Source organism: Chelonia mydas, chromosome 2, assembly GCF_015237465.2.
Source record: "Chelonia mydas isolate rCheMyd1 chromosome 2, rCheMyd1.pri.v2, whole genome shotgun sequence".
NCBI lineage: Eukaryota > Metazoa > Chordata > Testudines > Cheloniidae > Chelonia > Chelonia mydas.
Window position 1 is genome coordinate 47,836,993 of NC_057850.1, and position 14,766 is coordinate 47,851,758.

Here is a 14,766-nt window from a genome sequence, read left to right on the forward strand (position 1 = left end):
TTCAGAGACGGAATACATTTTGCATCTGATTGGATCTTACTCTCAGTCAGATTGTAGGATTCAGAATAAAAATGCAATAAATAATAAATGCATACCACAGCTTTTATGGTCAAAGTATGCTCCCTTTTTCAAAGTCTTGGGCTGCAGTCTGAATGTTATATGCAACTGACAAATCCCTTTTTAGATGGGAGCATGGAAGAATCTGAAGTAAGACTATTTCCACAAAGAAACTTGAGTTAAGTCATCATTCCTGCCATGGGTATCAGAGCTGCCCTGTAGATCACATGACATATAGTTTACACATGGTAAAGTATAAATATATTTCTGTTAAATATGCTTCTTTTTCCAGCAGGGATTTCTTGCTTACATACAGCGTTTTTTTGTATTGTTTCAGACATACCTGTACTGGCTAGCTGGTATTTTGAAATAAATGGAAACTGATGTGATTATTTTGTGTTATTTTCGCAAATCAAATATGCATAATTTAAAAATATTGTGAGCAGAATTTTTTTATTTTTTGGAGCAGAATTCCCCCAGGAGTGTGCTATTCCTCTGGAAACCCTGCCATGCAGTGGACTAGTAATGATATCTGACTACAGCTTTGTTATGGTACGAAAGGTACTCTCCATTCACTTAGCCCTGAATTTAGATTTTGTAAACAAAAGAAAAGTTTGATAAAGCCCAATATGCACAGAAATTCAATTAAACTTTTAAAAATCATCACATCTGCAACATCTTTGAGAACTGGAGCCCAACAGCACTGAACTAGTGCATTAGCAGATCACACCAGTCTTGTCTCACTGTCCAAGCTCAGTGAAATTAAACACAAAAGTATAAATACCATCAAGCAAATTCTTACCATATAATTCTTTGCTTTAGTAACTTAGGGTGAAATCAATGGGAGTTGCAGGTGCTCATCATCTCTCTGGATTGTGGCCTGTAAGGTATCGATAGTAACTCTCTATGGGCCAGATTCTGTCTGGCCTTGGGAGATAGGGAGTGTGCAAGGAGCCTTCCTATCCCCTTGCATGGCCCATGTAAAGGCCAGACAGATTTGTTACCCTGGCTACACTCAGGGAAGTGCAGGAACTGTTCTCTCTAGTCCTCTAGGGAACTGCAAGTTCCAAAATGAGCAGGGAAGGTTGAGTGGAAGGTAGACCCAACTCCACCATCAGAGCTGGCTGGGTGCGGAATGGGGAATAAGCTGCAGTGCAAGGGGCTGTGTGCAGCCTCTGCATGCCCAAGAGCTTGAAGAGCCATTCTTGGTGCAAAATGTCTCCCTCCTGCCCCCTGGAGCAATTCAGCTTCACATCATCTCTTACCAAGAGCCTGTGTCTAAAAGGCACAATTGAGTCCTATTTGATTTTTATCTTCACAGCGTTCCTTTAAATGAATGGGGGAAGAACGTAACATATCTCAATAGATACTGTGTGACTAGGCACGTCTCATTTACAAAGCCTGGGGCCTTGGTACACAGTATGCCTGATTCTCATTTCCACTCTGGCCATGTATATGGCCGTAAAGTTTACACTCGATTTAAGGCAAGGGGCCTTACATGGATACATATGTTTTAAGGCCAAAAGGGACCATTAGAACATCTAGTCTGACCTCCTCTATAACAGGATATAAAACTTCACCCAGTTACCCCTGCCTTGTGTTTGGCTAAAGTATATCTGCCAGAAAGGCATCCAGCCTTCAGAAAGACACTATTGTTCCCCACATTCTTCCAGAGACTGTCCCCTCAACCCTGCACTTTCCTCTTAGGACGTAGGCCCAGAAAAGTTCTCTCTACCTAACAGCAGTACTATACTATGAGAATGAGTAAGAAACCCTGATTTAATATAAGTGTATAAAGCTAAGGGCATCACAGCTGTTATATACAAGCAAACACAGATCTGCCAACAGTCCTGGGTTTCACAGAATGTCCTGCTTTGACCCCCCAAAGCCTCCGGTTCCAGTTGAAGCCCATCCCACAGGACTGGCTGGGCTTGGCTCCCCACTCTGGGCTTGGCTCCCCACTTGGCTCCCCACTCCCCACTGTTGCAACCCAGCCCCTGACACTCAGGTTTGGCACATCCACTTCTCTGTCTCCATTTGTGGAGGGGAATATGTGCCGAATTTGTGAGAAGGGCATTGCGATCTAGCATACAGGGTTGCAACACCACTCACTCAAATTTGGCCTATTCATCCCTCAGTTTCCATCTACAGTGAAGTAATCTTTATTATTGAAGTAATTAAAAATAGCCCGCTTTCTGAAAAAGCAGTTTAACTTTAAGGCCTGTTTACACTGCCAAAGTAGGGTAATGGGTTCTTAGTGTAAATGAGAACCGGGTCAGTGATCCGGATTAAGAGAGTTGTTTGGCCTGGGTCTAATATCAGATCTGCTCTAAAGCCATTACACTATGCCTTTTATAATGTTACATCATCACTCAAGGTAATTTTTTAAAAGTATGACTAGAATATGACTACAAGTGTGAGGCAACGACTCTCATTTTATGCAAGGCCATTTGTGTGAATGTAATTTTCCTCAGCTGTTATTCTTTTGTGTATCTGTCTGTCTGCAGAGTAAGCATAGGACTCCTTGAACTTTCATTCTGGAATAGATGTTGAAAGGAGAAGTGTGTGTACGTGTCTGGGGGAGGGAGGTGTTACTTCACAGCTTGGCAGATACAGAACTTTTGAAAGGCTTTAAGCATCTTTCAGAGACTCCAAAGGCATTATGGCCTTTTCATTAAAAAATAAACAAGTTTACTTTATTACCTTATAAAATGGAACCTGAGGCAAAGTGAGGATTTTTTTGTTCACTGACCAAACCTCTTTTCTGTCAGCCAACAGGTATTCATTAACTTACCCTGCAAAAAGCCATCATTTAAAATAATGTTTCTGTGACAACATATGCACTTTTAGTTTTAGATTCCCAGATAGCATGGGATATTTTTCAATCTCAGGCCTTCAAACTTAGCGTGACTGTGCCAGAAGTGATCAAAGATCAGTGTTTCTGATTAAAAAGTAAACAAAGTAAAACAAACAAACCTCACATACATGCACAAGCAAAGACAGTGCAACCACAAATCCACGCAAATCTTTTAGGCTGCTCCCAAGGCTCACACCCTGAAAGTGCTATAATAGGGCTGAGCTGGAAGAGCATTCTGGGCACTGACCTACCAATAAACAAACCAAACATTCTATTCTGCTTCAGGATTCCTATATTCAGAGCTGCCACAAGTAACTTTTAAATTACAGAGCCTTCATCCAGGCTTTGTGTGCCGTGGGTTTGTATTTCATTCACATCAGCACGTTTCAGTTATTTGGGCTGGAGGAGGTTAAGCTGATTAACCATCCTTAATACAGATAAGAAAGTTAAGAGCAAGAAAAGTCTGATTATCACCTCCTATGTAAATAAATAAGAACTTGGCCCTTGATTCAGAAAAACACTTAAATATATGCTTAATTTAAACATGAGTTATGCTATTGAAGTTAGTGGGGCTACTCATTTGCTTTGACGGATTGAGGCCTCAGTACTGTATATCCCCACATTGCATAAATTCTATGAGGCACTGGTGGTGACACAAATAAGTTACTGCATGAAGTCTCTTGACATTTCCTATGAAATCTTGCGATGACAGTATCACACTGAGTAAAAGAGAATCTTTGCAAGATATCATGAAATGTCAAGGTAATTCTTTTGAAGTCTTATGATGATTCCTGCAACAGTAGTGCAATTACTGGTGATGGTAGACTTTCAGATGGTGCAGAGGTTTAGTGTGGATAAGTATCTAGAAGAAGGAAAATTTCATTTTCTGTCTGTCTGAAACTAAGAAGTGCAGAAGCACAGAAAAATAAAGAAAAAATTAATTATATATATATATATATATATATATATATATACATACACACACCTTAGACATACTTGTGGTTCTGCTCAACTTTTAAATGAAAGTTGCACCTATCATTTACTGTTATTGACCCTAATCCTGCAAAACAGTTATTCACCTGGGGAACTTTCCACACATGAGAAGCCCTATTGGGCTAAATAGAGCTACTCACATATATAAACACAACCCATGTGTGTACGTGTTTTGCAGGATCACAGTCATTTGTTGCAATCCAGAGGCACTGTCATACTCATTCCAGTCACAGAGAACTTCATAATAGATTGCCAGTTCCAAGCTTGCAACTAAAGTGAGGAGTCTCCTTATGAAATATATGATTCCACAATTAAATAAATATTTGGGCTATTTAAATGTTGATATCTGGAGGGAGCCTACACAGCAGGAATATGAGTCTCTCCCAGATATACAAGGAAATGCCCAAGGCAGAGATTTCTCAATAGGAAGTGATTGATATATATGTAAATGTCCTCAATGTTTCCTTGGTTATATATATCAAGACTTGTGATTTTATTAGGTAGCAGATATAAATTTAAACAGTCCCAAACTTCTGAACTATTTCACCTAATTGCCTCTAACATGTTCAAGTACATTTTCAAAACTGGGTACAAACACATATTTCCTCGTCTGTGATACATCAGTGTAACTCCATTGTGACCCCTAAACTTTGCCTTCAAGATTTGCATAAGCAGGCATTTGGAAGCAAGTCCTGCATTTATACTTACAAATAGACATATTTACAGGCAATCTGGATTACTGTACATGCAAGCAGTCATTTACTTATACAGAGAACTCATATGGAGTTGTATATATAGATTTTTAGGGTGTTATTTAGCTAGCCACATGTTCTGACAGTAGACAAATATTTTGTCATTATATATCAGATTAAATGTAGGGTTGTTCAGATGAAATTATATATTTCTTCAAAAAGTGACAATGATCCAGTTAAAGTACATGGATCACATTGTCTCAGAAGGAGGCTGGTATTGAAATTGTGAAATATTCAGCTCATTTGCTCAGTAGAATTTCTGTAACTAGCTCTGTTGGAGCAAGTTCTGTCCTCAGAGCGGCTGAATGATCTGGAGATAGCACTACTCATGCCCAAAGTAAGGCCTGAAGGCCAAATGAGGCATTACAAAGGCCAACAGTGTAGCCACCAATTCTCAATCTTTAATAGAGTCCAGGACAGTTGGACCAAGACTGAGCATTTAACCCCGGGATTGTAATTTCTGAGTCAGCATCACCATCTTCACAGCAACTGTAACCCGTGTTCTGCTCCATTTTATGCAATATAGGTACAACTCTTATGCTCCTGTGCAAATTGCCAGTGTGGGGTCCTTTGCCTGAGCAAAGTTTAGATGCCCCCTCCCCTTTCCAATCTTTACTGCCAGATAGTTATAAGGAATTAAGTCCCATTGGTAAATAGTGAGTCATTACCATGATGTCTGATGGAAATGTACAGCTAAGTAATCTTATTTCTAGTGGGCAGACACAGTGAGTCAGTGCCATGAATAAGCCTCATTTCTTTCCCCTCCCACATGTATTGTCCATTAATTGATGAACAGACAATTAGGAGCAATATCTCAGTGGTAGGGTGTGTCCATTTTGTTGGTATCTCCCCTCCATAGAAGGTCTCTGCTAGTCCACTTCTACTCTAGCTCAGCTGAGTGAAAACTAGGCAGGGGGTCAGGAATGGGGGACATGACATAAAAGGGATGAGATGAGTTGCTGCTTATTGTAGCAGTTACTTTGGAAGAAAGTGTGAGATGGTTGTGGAGGAAATGGACAAAAACCATGGAGCCTGGCATCAGTCACAGAGTGGAGTGAGTGGAGGTGGGACAACACAATAGGACACCAGGTTGAATAATTAGGAAGGAGTAGAATTATGTAGAGCCTTGACAGTGATGATTAGAAGTATGAACTGGATACAGGGGAAAACAGGAAGCTAATAGAGGGACTCAAAGGGAGAGGTGTCATTGCCAATCTTAATCAAGAAGAAGAATATATTAACCAGTGAGAGTTACAAAGGCCCCTGTCAAGTCCTGACTTATTAGTTATTGCTTTATTTCAGTTTGCCAACTGGATGGTGACAGCTAAGTGGATGTATGGGACAGGAACCACAGGAAGTAAACTCATCTCACTTCAGATTAGACTCTTCTGGGTACAGGGCCAGCAGAGAAAATAGCTAAGGATTCAGCCAAAACTGGGACTGGTCCACCAAAGCTGGGACTGGCCCATCAAAGCATGACAGGTGGCAACTATTGTTATGAAGAAATGTAGGTTCAGATGGTCAGGCAACAGGAACTCTAATTCTCCCTGTTGGGGCTGTTGAAAACAAACAGCTCTTATATTTAGCCCCGCACCCTGAAAAATATAAGTTTTCTTGGAGACTAAGGCATCCTGCAGATTTCTGTGGTTTCCTGGTGGGTTTTGATGGAGAAATATTTGATTTCTGCTTTCAATCAGGATGTGACACCTCTAACTGACAACCATTATCAGCTGTGAGGGGGCCCTTCACTGCTTCTCTGTAACCTGGGAGCCTCTCTCTCAGCTTGCTTGTTTCTGGTGCTTGAAGGCTACCTTAATTCAGCAATGACCACTGAGAGCTGAAACACCTGTAATAGCTAGGAGACTTTTAAACAAGTTTTACCTTCAGTCAAACACATCAGGAGGAACCATTTCAGCTGAATTATTTCCGGGAGCTGCTGAGTCCGATTCACAGAGATTGCCTCGCTTCATTTTTTCGTGGATAAGACTGACAAGCTCAGGACTGGCATTTCCCTGTTTTTTGTTTACGAGAAGCTCAGAAAGATCCTACAGACTGTCTCCCCTTGGCTGGGTTTGATAACGTTTTCTAACAAGGATGTTGGTAACAGTCTACATTCCCTGAGACCAAGATGCTGTGGTGTGGACCCCTGCTTATTCTGACTGCTATTAGTGTGGCTGGGATGTCGTTATTAACAAACACTGTCAATGCCTTTCTTCGTCAAGGGAGGCTGCGCGCAATTCTCATAAGAGCCAAAATGTGCCCCTCCTGAAGAAGTCGTCTCTTGACAGAAGTGTGCTACCTAGTTATTTCCTTTACTTCAACCTTTCTGTTGTGCAAACTGGGGTTAATAACAGCACCTTTATGAAGACATTTCAGACTTTAATGAGACAAGGCGGATGAGGTAATATCTTTTATTGGACCAACTTCTGTTGGTGAGAGACAGACAAGCTTTCCTCAGACAGAGCTCTTCTTCAGGTCTGGGACACTAAGGGCATGGCTGCAGTAGAGAGTTTACAGCAGTGTAGCTGCACCGATGCAGCTGTGCTGCTGTAAGCTCTCTAATGTAGCTTCTCTAAGCCAATGGGAGAGACCTCTCTTGTCAGCTTAACTACTCCAGCCCCAGCGAGTGGCGGTAGCTATGTCAGCAGGAGAAGCTCTCCTGCCATGGGTGGCTAGCCCCCAGCCCGCCCCTTCTGCTTCAGGCCACACCCATTCTGTGCCCCCCCGCTGGAGCCCAGAGGCCACCCCTATGGCCACTGGCTCCCCAACAGGCTAGCCCCCCCAGTCCCAGAGTGCTGGGAGGGCAGTTGTTGTGGCCCCAGCCCCAGCCGGGGCCAGCACTGTGGGACTGGAGCCACATGCACAGCAGGAAACAGGAGGCAGGAGGGAGAGCTGCGGGCGGAGTGTGGGCGGGGCCAGGCCTGGCTGTTTGGGGAGGCACAGGCTCCCCTAGCCTATCGTACTCACTGCCCATGTCTGCCACCAACATAGCATTGTCCACACTGTCGCCTATGTCGGTGTAACTTATGTCACTCGGGGATATGTGATTTATTCACACCCCTGAGCACTATAAATTATGCCAACATAAACTGTAGTGTAGACATAGCCTAACTCAAAGTGTCACTGCTAAATACAAGGTTTGAACAGATTGTTTAGCATAAGTAGTTAACTAGCATAAGTAGTTAACACATATTTCAAGGGACCATTTAAGGTTAAGTGGCCTGTTATTACCCCGTTAACTAAATCTTGTATTTTGCAGTGACACTTTGAATTAGTTTCCCAGACCTGAAGACGAGCTCTTTGTGAGCTGGAAAGCTCGTCTCTCTCACTAACAGAAGTTGGTCCAATAAAAGATATTATCTAACCCACCTTGTTGCACTAATATCCTGGGACCAACATGGCTACAACAACACCTCATACAACAATGTAAACTGTAATGACATATATATGTAGAAATGAATGACAGCCTGGATATGCTCGAGTCTGGATTCAAACCTTCTTTAAGGACTGCTGGTTAGGGTCTTGGACGATCTCCTACCGGTTTTAGATTATGATCAGTGGACCATTGTTGTTACCCTCGACTGCTCATCAATTTTTGATATAATATCCATCAGTTGTTGCTTCACTGGTTGTGGGATATGTCTTAAACTGCTCCTCACAGGTTCCTGTCAGGCCTAGAAGACAGGGGTCAATTAGTGCGAGGCAATTGTATGGTCATCCACCAGGGATTTGTAAAGACTCTTACCTCAGAGTTCCTTCTATCATCAGTGTTGTTCAGTCAACATATGAGACCTCTTGCTGAAATCATCTCTAATCAGGGGATTGGCTATTATCAGTATGCTGATATCACACAGCTGGACATCTCTTCGCCCTAAATTAGTCTCTTCCTTGGACAGGTTAATACAGGACATGCATATGATTGTATTGCAATTGTATATGATATATATTGTAGTTGTATCTGATGAAATTATGTTGTTTTTAACCCAAGGAAGATAAACGTTTTGCTGGTGGGTAATAGCCATTATCAGGAGGAGAATCTCTGTTTCTTGGTGTTTCCCTTACTAGAGGGGGCAATATCAGGAATGGTCAGCCAGATTAAGAACCTTGATGGCATTTTTACCGTGGTCTCTCCATAGACTGCCATGGGTCAGATGTGTGGCTAGTGGATAACCTTGCATTACGTATCAGTTGCTCCTGCTAATGTATAACTCACTTAGGCCATGATCCAAAGCCAAAGCCACTGAAGTAAATGGGAGTCTTTCCATTGATTTCAATAGGCTTTAGATCAGTCCTGTAGAGCACTAAGTATAGGTCCAGATTTAAACAGAGATTTCTTAATCAAATACTGTTCTCTTAGGCTTATAGACAGCAAAAACAACTGAAACCCCCCTGGTATGCAGGGCTCAGTGTGGCGCTGCTGCCAACAGTGCTGTTTTTCTATAAGCACAGAGAGAGAAATTCTTGTCGTAAGGCGTCAGGATAAAAACAAACAACTTCCTCTTGACATAACCAGGCCAGATACATTCTGCCTTTGTTGTGACACCTACAAAACACCAGTGCCTGGGATTGGCAAGTGGGGAGCTGCTGTTCCTCCTGTTTTTCTGCTCTACTTTGTGTTTTTATTGTTACCTCATCCTCTCAACCTTCCTCCACCCAATGTATGTATTTTGTTCCCCTGTTGGGTTCTGTCTAGTACTCAGACTGTAAATTCTTATAGCGAGACTATTTTTGTTACTTGTCTGTCCAGTGCTGTGCATGATGGGACCCTGATCTTTGATTGGGGTTCTGAGATGTTACTGTAGTATAAACATATAATATCACCTTACATTTATAGAGCCTGTCTAATCCAGTAGGGTCCCAAAGAGTTTTATTACAGTGCTTCAGCCCTTGCTGAAATGCGACTACTTCTGGGGTGCAAAATGGGAGGCATTCTGCATCAGAAACATTACACAGCTGGATATAAAATCACAGTTTATTCTCATTAAATAGTTTAGTTAGTGGTACAAAGCAGAGGTGGCTTTTGGATATACTGATAGAACTTTGGATACACAGCACAGATCTTATGACCCATCTGCGTATGCAGTTACACAGCCACTGCAATGCTGCCCACTTTATGATTTTCAAAGATTTGTAGTGCTTGTTTTTAGCTGTGCATTCTCAGATATTACTTGCTTTGTCTATGCACAGAAGTCACCCATTTCTCTTTGTAAATATTCTCTTAATCTCATCATCAGTTATCACTAACGAGTCATTTTCTCCTGCATGACGCCTGGATTGTTTACCATTCATCAGAACATCACAGGCCTGTAACTAAGGTATAGAAATACTGCTGATCTGGTTTTAAGTGAGGTGTGATGAGATGAAGGTACAACTGCTTAGGCATATGAGAAAGAGAACGGAAAAGAGAGACATGGACTGTGTTCCTCCATGACATTATGGAGAAGAGACAGTCAGAATTAGCTTCAAAACAGAACTGAGTCTCAGTGTATGTTGTTTTTGGATATTTATTTTGCACTGTATGTGAATGAGAATCAAGACAGAGAGGAGACAGGGAGAGCATCTGTGAACTAAAACAAATGCAAAACAATATTCATACATGTTTTTTATTCTGGAAAATAGTTTTGTGACTAATGTCTGAGACTAGGGGCATTAGAGTTCCTGGATTATGTAGAGCATCTTTTCCAGCTCTTGCCCCTCACATTATGATGCAGTTTAGGGCTGAACTGAACCCTTCCTGGGGATATGCTGGAAAAATAAAACAGATCCGGGGGGGGCAAGGGTTTCTGCCAAGACATTCCAGCAGCAGAATATAGCAAAACAAATCTACAGTCTAGAGATATGGAGATATGCAGGAGTATGGGGGAACTGCTTGGTGCCAGGGAAAAGGCAGAAAGTTGAGGTGCGGGAGTCTAACACAGAAAACACCTTAGTCAAATAGGTCTCTGATGCGGTTACAGAAGCCTTTTCCATAGGTTACAGAAGTTCTGGCCCAGACCCCCAAATAGTGGGACTACAGCCTCTTTCTCTGGACCCACCACCTGTAAAGGGCAGAAGCTGGTAGAATTTAGAGAAGAATCTTGGGCATGGAGGGGCCAAAGACAGCTCCAGCAATCAGAAAGAGAAGCAGAGCACATGGGAAAGTGAGCAGAGGTCACAGAAAACAGGAGCTGGCACAAGATCAGTGTTTATGCTTTTAAATACAAAACGGAAGCTCTAAGTATGTGTTCACTGAAAACATTAGTCTGCTTTGTTTATTTGGGGGATGATTAAAGCAGGATTCTCAGAACTATGGGAACAAAGCCTTGTGGTTGTATATTATGTATCTAACAGTAGTCATCTCTCTCTGATAACATTAGAAACCTGAAGCACTGAGAGGAGGGATATTTACATAAATACGTTACTACTAATCCCAGATTTGGGTCCCCTACTGCCAGTGAGCATGGTCATGTGCTTCTAGTCCTATATATAACAACCAAAGTTCACAACCCTCTCCTCTCCCGGGGTAGCTGGATCAGTTGTTAAGGCTTGAGCCAAGAGCAGGGTTCACTGCCTGGCCAGTGTGTTTGTAGCCAGGAAGCTTTGCTCTTGTGAAACTGCTGCCTTCAGTCTCCTCTGATCACATTGGTTTTTAACTACTTATAGTTCCATTGCAATAATGGGCCCTAAGTTTACTGAACTAAAGTAGAGCTATCAGTGGTTAGATAACAGTTGCCAGAGAAATCCCTAAGATAGGTAGGCAGGTATCCATTTCCCCCATGGGTATGACTGGGATGGTCAGCAATAATATATTGAAGATTAAGCAAATTGTACTCCCTGGCCAAAGAAGACTAGGTCGGTCTGAAGGATTAATGTCAGTCTGAGAAACGCCACCAAGGGTCTGTTATCAATACTACACAGCAGGATATAAAACAAAAGTTTCACCTGAGATGACACAGCTGCTGGGAGGTGTGATTCCCACCTTGGGTAGACACACATACGCTAACTCTGCTTTGGCTAGTGACTAAAAATGGCTGTATGGCTATTGTGGCATGGATGGGGGCTTGGGCTGGCTGCCTGAGTATGTCCCCAGGGGGTTGGGTGGGGTCGTATTTCGGCAGCTATCTGTCTTTAGGCACTAGCTCTAACAGAGCTAGTGTGTATACATCTACCCAAGCAGGGAATCCCACCTCCCTGGTGCTGTGTAGACGTAACCTTAGAGCGGCATTTGTGAGCACAACTGATCCATTAGCAAAAGCCCTCAGAAATCAATGTCTTGGGGGGAACAATTAAATAGGTGGGACTATTACAGCCTCTGTTTTACAGCAGAGTCAAATCTTAATTAGCACACGCTCATGGAAACAGAAATGTACCAGTTAAGTGACTGCTGATATTCAGGTTTCAGAGTAACAGCCGTGTTAGTCTGTATTCGCAAAAAGAAAAGGAGTACTTGTGGCACCTTAGAGACTAACCAATTTATTTGAGCATGAGCTTTTGTGAGCTACAGCTCACTTCACCTGATATTCAGGTGTTCATAAGAATGCACTGTGCTGGGGAAGAGTCATATTTCTTTTATTAATTACTTTGAGGTTCTTACACTGCTAATTTTTAAACATACTTTTAATATTACACTGGTGTATGCAGTGTTGGGGTAGCTGTGTTGATCCGAGGATATTAGAGAGTCAAGATGGGTGAGGTAATATCTTTTATTGGACCAACTTCTGTTGGTGAAAGAGACAAGCTTTCGAGTTTACGTGGAGCTCTTCTTCAAGTCTGGGCCAGATCCTGACCTGAAGATGAGCTTTGTTTAGCTTAAAAGCTTGTCTCTCTCACCAACAGAAGTTGGTCCAATAAAAGATATTACCTCACCCACCTTGTCTCTTTAAAATTACAGGTATGATTCACTTGTGAGAAGCAGCCACAACATGAACAGTGGCGCTCACGGTAGGGTATCTGTACTAGTCAACAACTATTCATTTCACACCTGTTAATTGTTACAAATAGGCTTGCGAACAAAACTGTGTACTAAACTCTCAAAGTTAGACCTGCGTAAATCCAAAGTAATCCCATAGACCACTGCTCTTAGGCTTCTCTCTCTCTAACTACCACTCTGACAAATTCTGCAATGATTTAGTGCAGCTCGTGGTAGAAATTGGCCATCTGTCTTTCTGTGTAACAATTATTACAAACCTTTCTAGCCAGCTAGCAAGCCCTGATCTGTTGGCAAATTAAACTGATAACCCATTGTTTCTGACAAAGTTCTTAAACCCAATGAAATCTCATTGACGTCAGTCAGGTTGGCTGGGGTGAGTTAGCACAGAATCGATCCCTTAGGTTCTAGCTTCTACTGAAATTAATGGGAGTTTTACCATTGACTTCAAATGAAGCTGGATCAGGCCCTTAATGTGGGTGGGACAGACAAGGATGCTCATAGAAAAATTAAGTAACATTTTAGTTTTCTTACTTTTCTTCATGGATCACATTTCCTTTTATACAGAAGATGCCTTTTCTGTAGATGTTGTTATCACTGACAACTCCCAATTGTGATAAAAGAGCAGGTTAGTTCTTTCTCATCTCTTTAAATTTTAATCATGTTTTTAATCCGGGACAGGCAAATAGCCTTTATTTTAAATGTACTTCTCTTTCTTCCTCTCTGATCCCATTGTCCTGACACACTTCTCCTACATCCACAACACAGCAAACTATATTTGGTGCTGCATGTGAATTATAAAAGAGTTGCATGCTATGTCCTTGTGGAGAAAGCATCTGAAAGGTTGAGTCATCCAAGAGTTAAGCCATCAATATGTGATCTGAGTCTTGACACAGGTGCTTTTAATTGGTTAATAAATCTGTAGAGAGGGTAAAACATCAGTAAAATGAGACTTTTTGTAACCTTTGTTTACAGCATGCTGACAGATGAAGGCCTGTCCTGATTTATTGTGTTACACCTGATGTAACAAGTAACACTGTACATGAAATGTAAAATATTATAGGGGTGGGTAATTAAGAATTTTTGTGTTTGATTCCTCATTTCTCTTTTTTATCAGCTTAGGAAGGATGGTCTTGAACAGAAGACAGAAAAAGGAGTCAGAAGATGTGGGCCAACATTTAAAAAGTGCTTATGGGTGTATCAGGTTTTGAGTGCTGAACATCCACCCTCTGAAAGTCAGGTGCCTTTGAAGTGCCTTGAACTGAGCACTCAAAAATCAAGGCATCCAAAATCAATAGTCACTTTTGAAAATCTTGGACAAGGATTCTTTTTCCTGTTGTTCTTCGACAAGTCACTTAGGGCCCAATTACAGAGAGGGCTCAGGGATCGCCGCCTTCTCTTCCAATGCACACATATAGACAGGCAGCTGTAATTTGGCTAACTGCTCTGTAGGCACATTTGCTCTTTGCAGCACTAGTCGCTCCAAAAAGGGTGTTGCAGGCAAGGGCATAGCCTTTATCTTCCATGCCACATCCCTTCCCCTGCATGATGGGATGATTGTGCTCCAGGAAGTGCTTGTGTAGCAAGGGATGCCACTCCCCACCTTCCCCCAGGGGCAGGCATCATGCCTCTGAAAGACCTGCTATCTCCTGGCACTAATCATCCATTAAGCTCTATGTCCCTCAGCTTCTCCCCTCTCTAAAAGGAGGATAATATTTCTTCCCTATGTCTTTCACACTTTTCTCCTACCATCCCTACCTCAGGGGTGTTGTGAGATTAAACTGAATTAATGTTTGTTAAGGACATTGAGATCTTTGAACGGAAGCCGCTATAGAAATGCAAATGGCTGTTATTTCACTGTGTGGCCTTGGAATTTAATGGAATCTTTACATCCACGGGTCTCTTGTTCCACTAGAAAAGGATAAAGATAAAATACAGTGCCAGAACATCTGCTGGTGTAAGTTGACCCAGCTCTGTTGACTTATACCTAGAGCTAGGCTGATCTACGTCAGCTGAGATGAAGATCTTGCCCACAGTGCTTTTATCAAAGCAGTTTCTGCCTGACATAATTATTACCGATGTATTTTAACCTGCTCTTGTCTGAGATGAACAGTAATAAAAATGGCTACTGTGAAATACACGTCTCCCCATCTGCGGCAAAACAAAGGGAGTGAAGGATTAACAGGATGAGGGCACAGGAT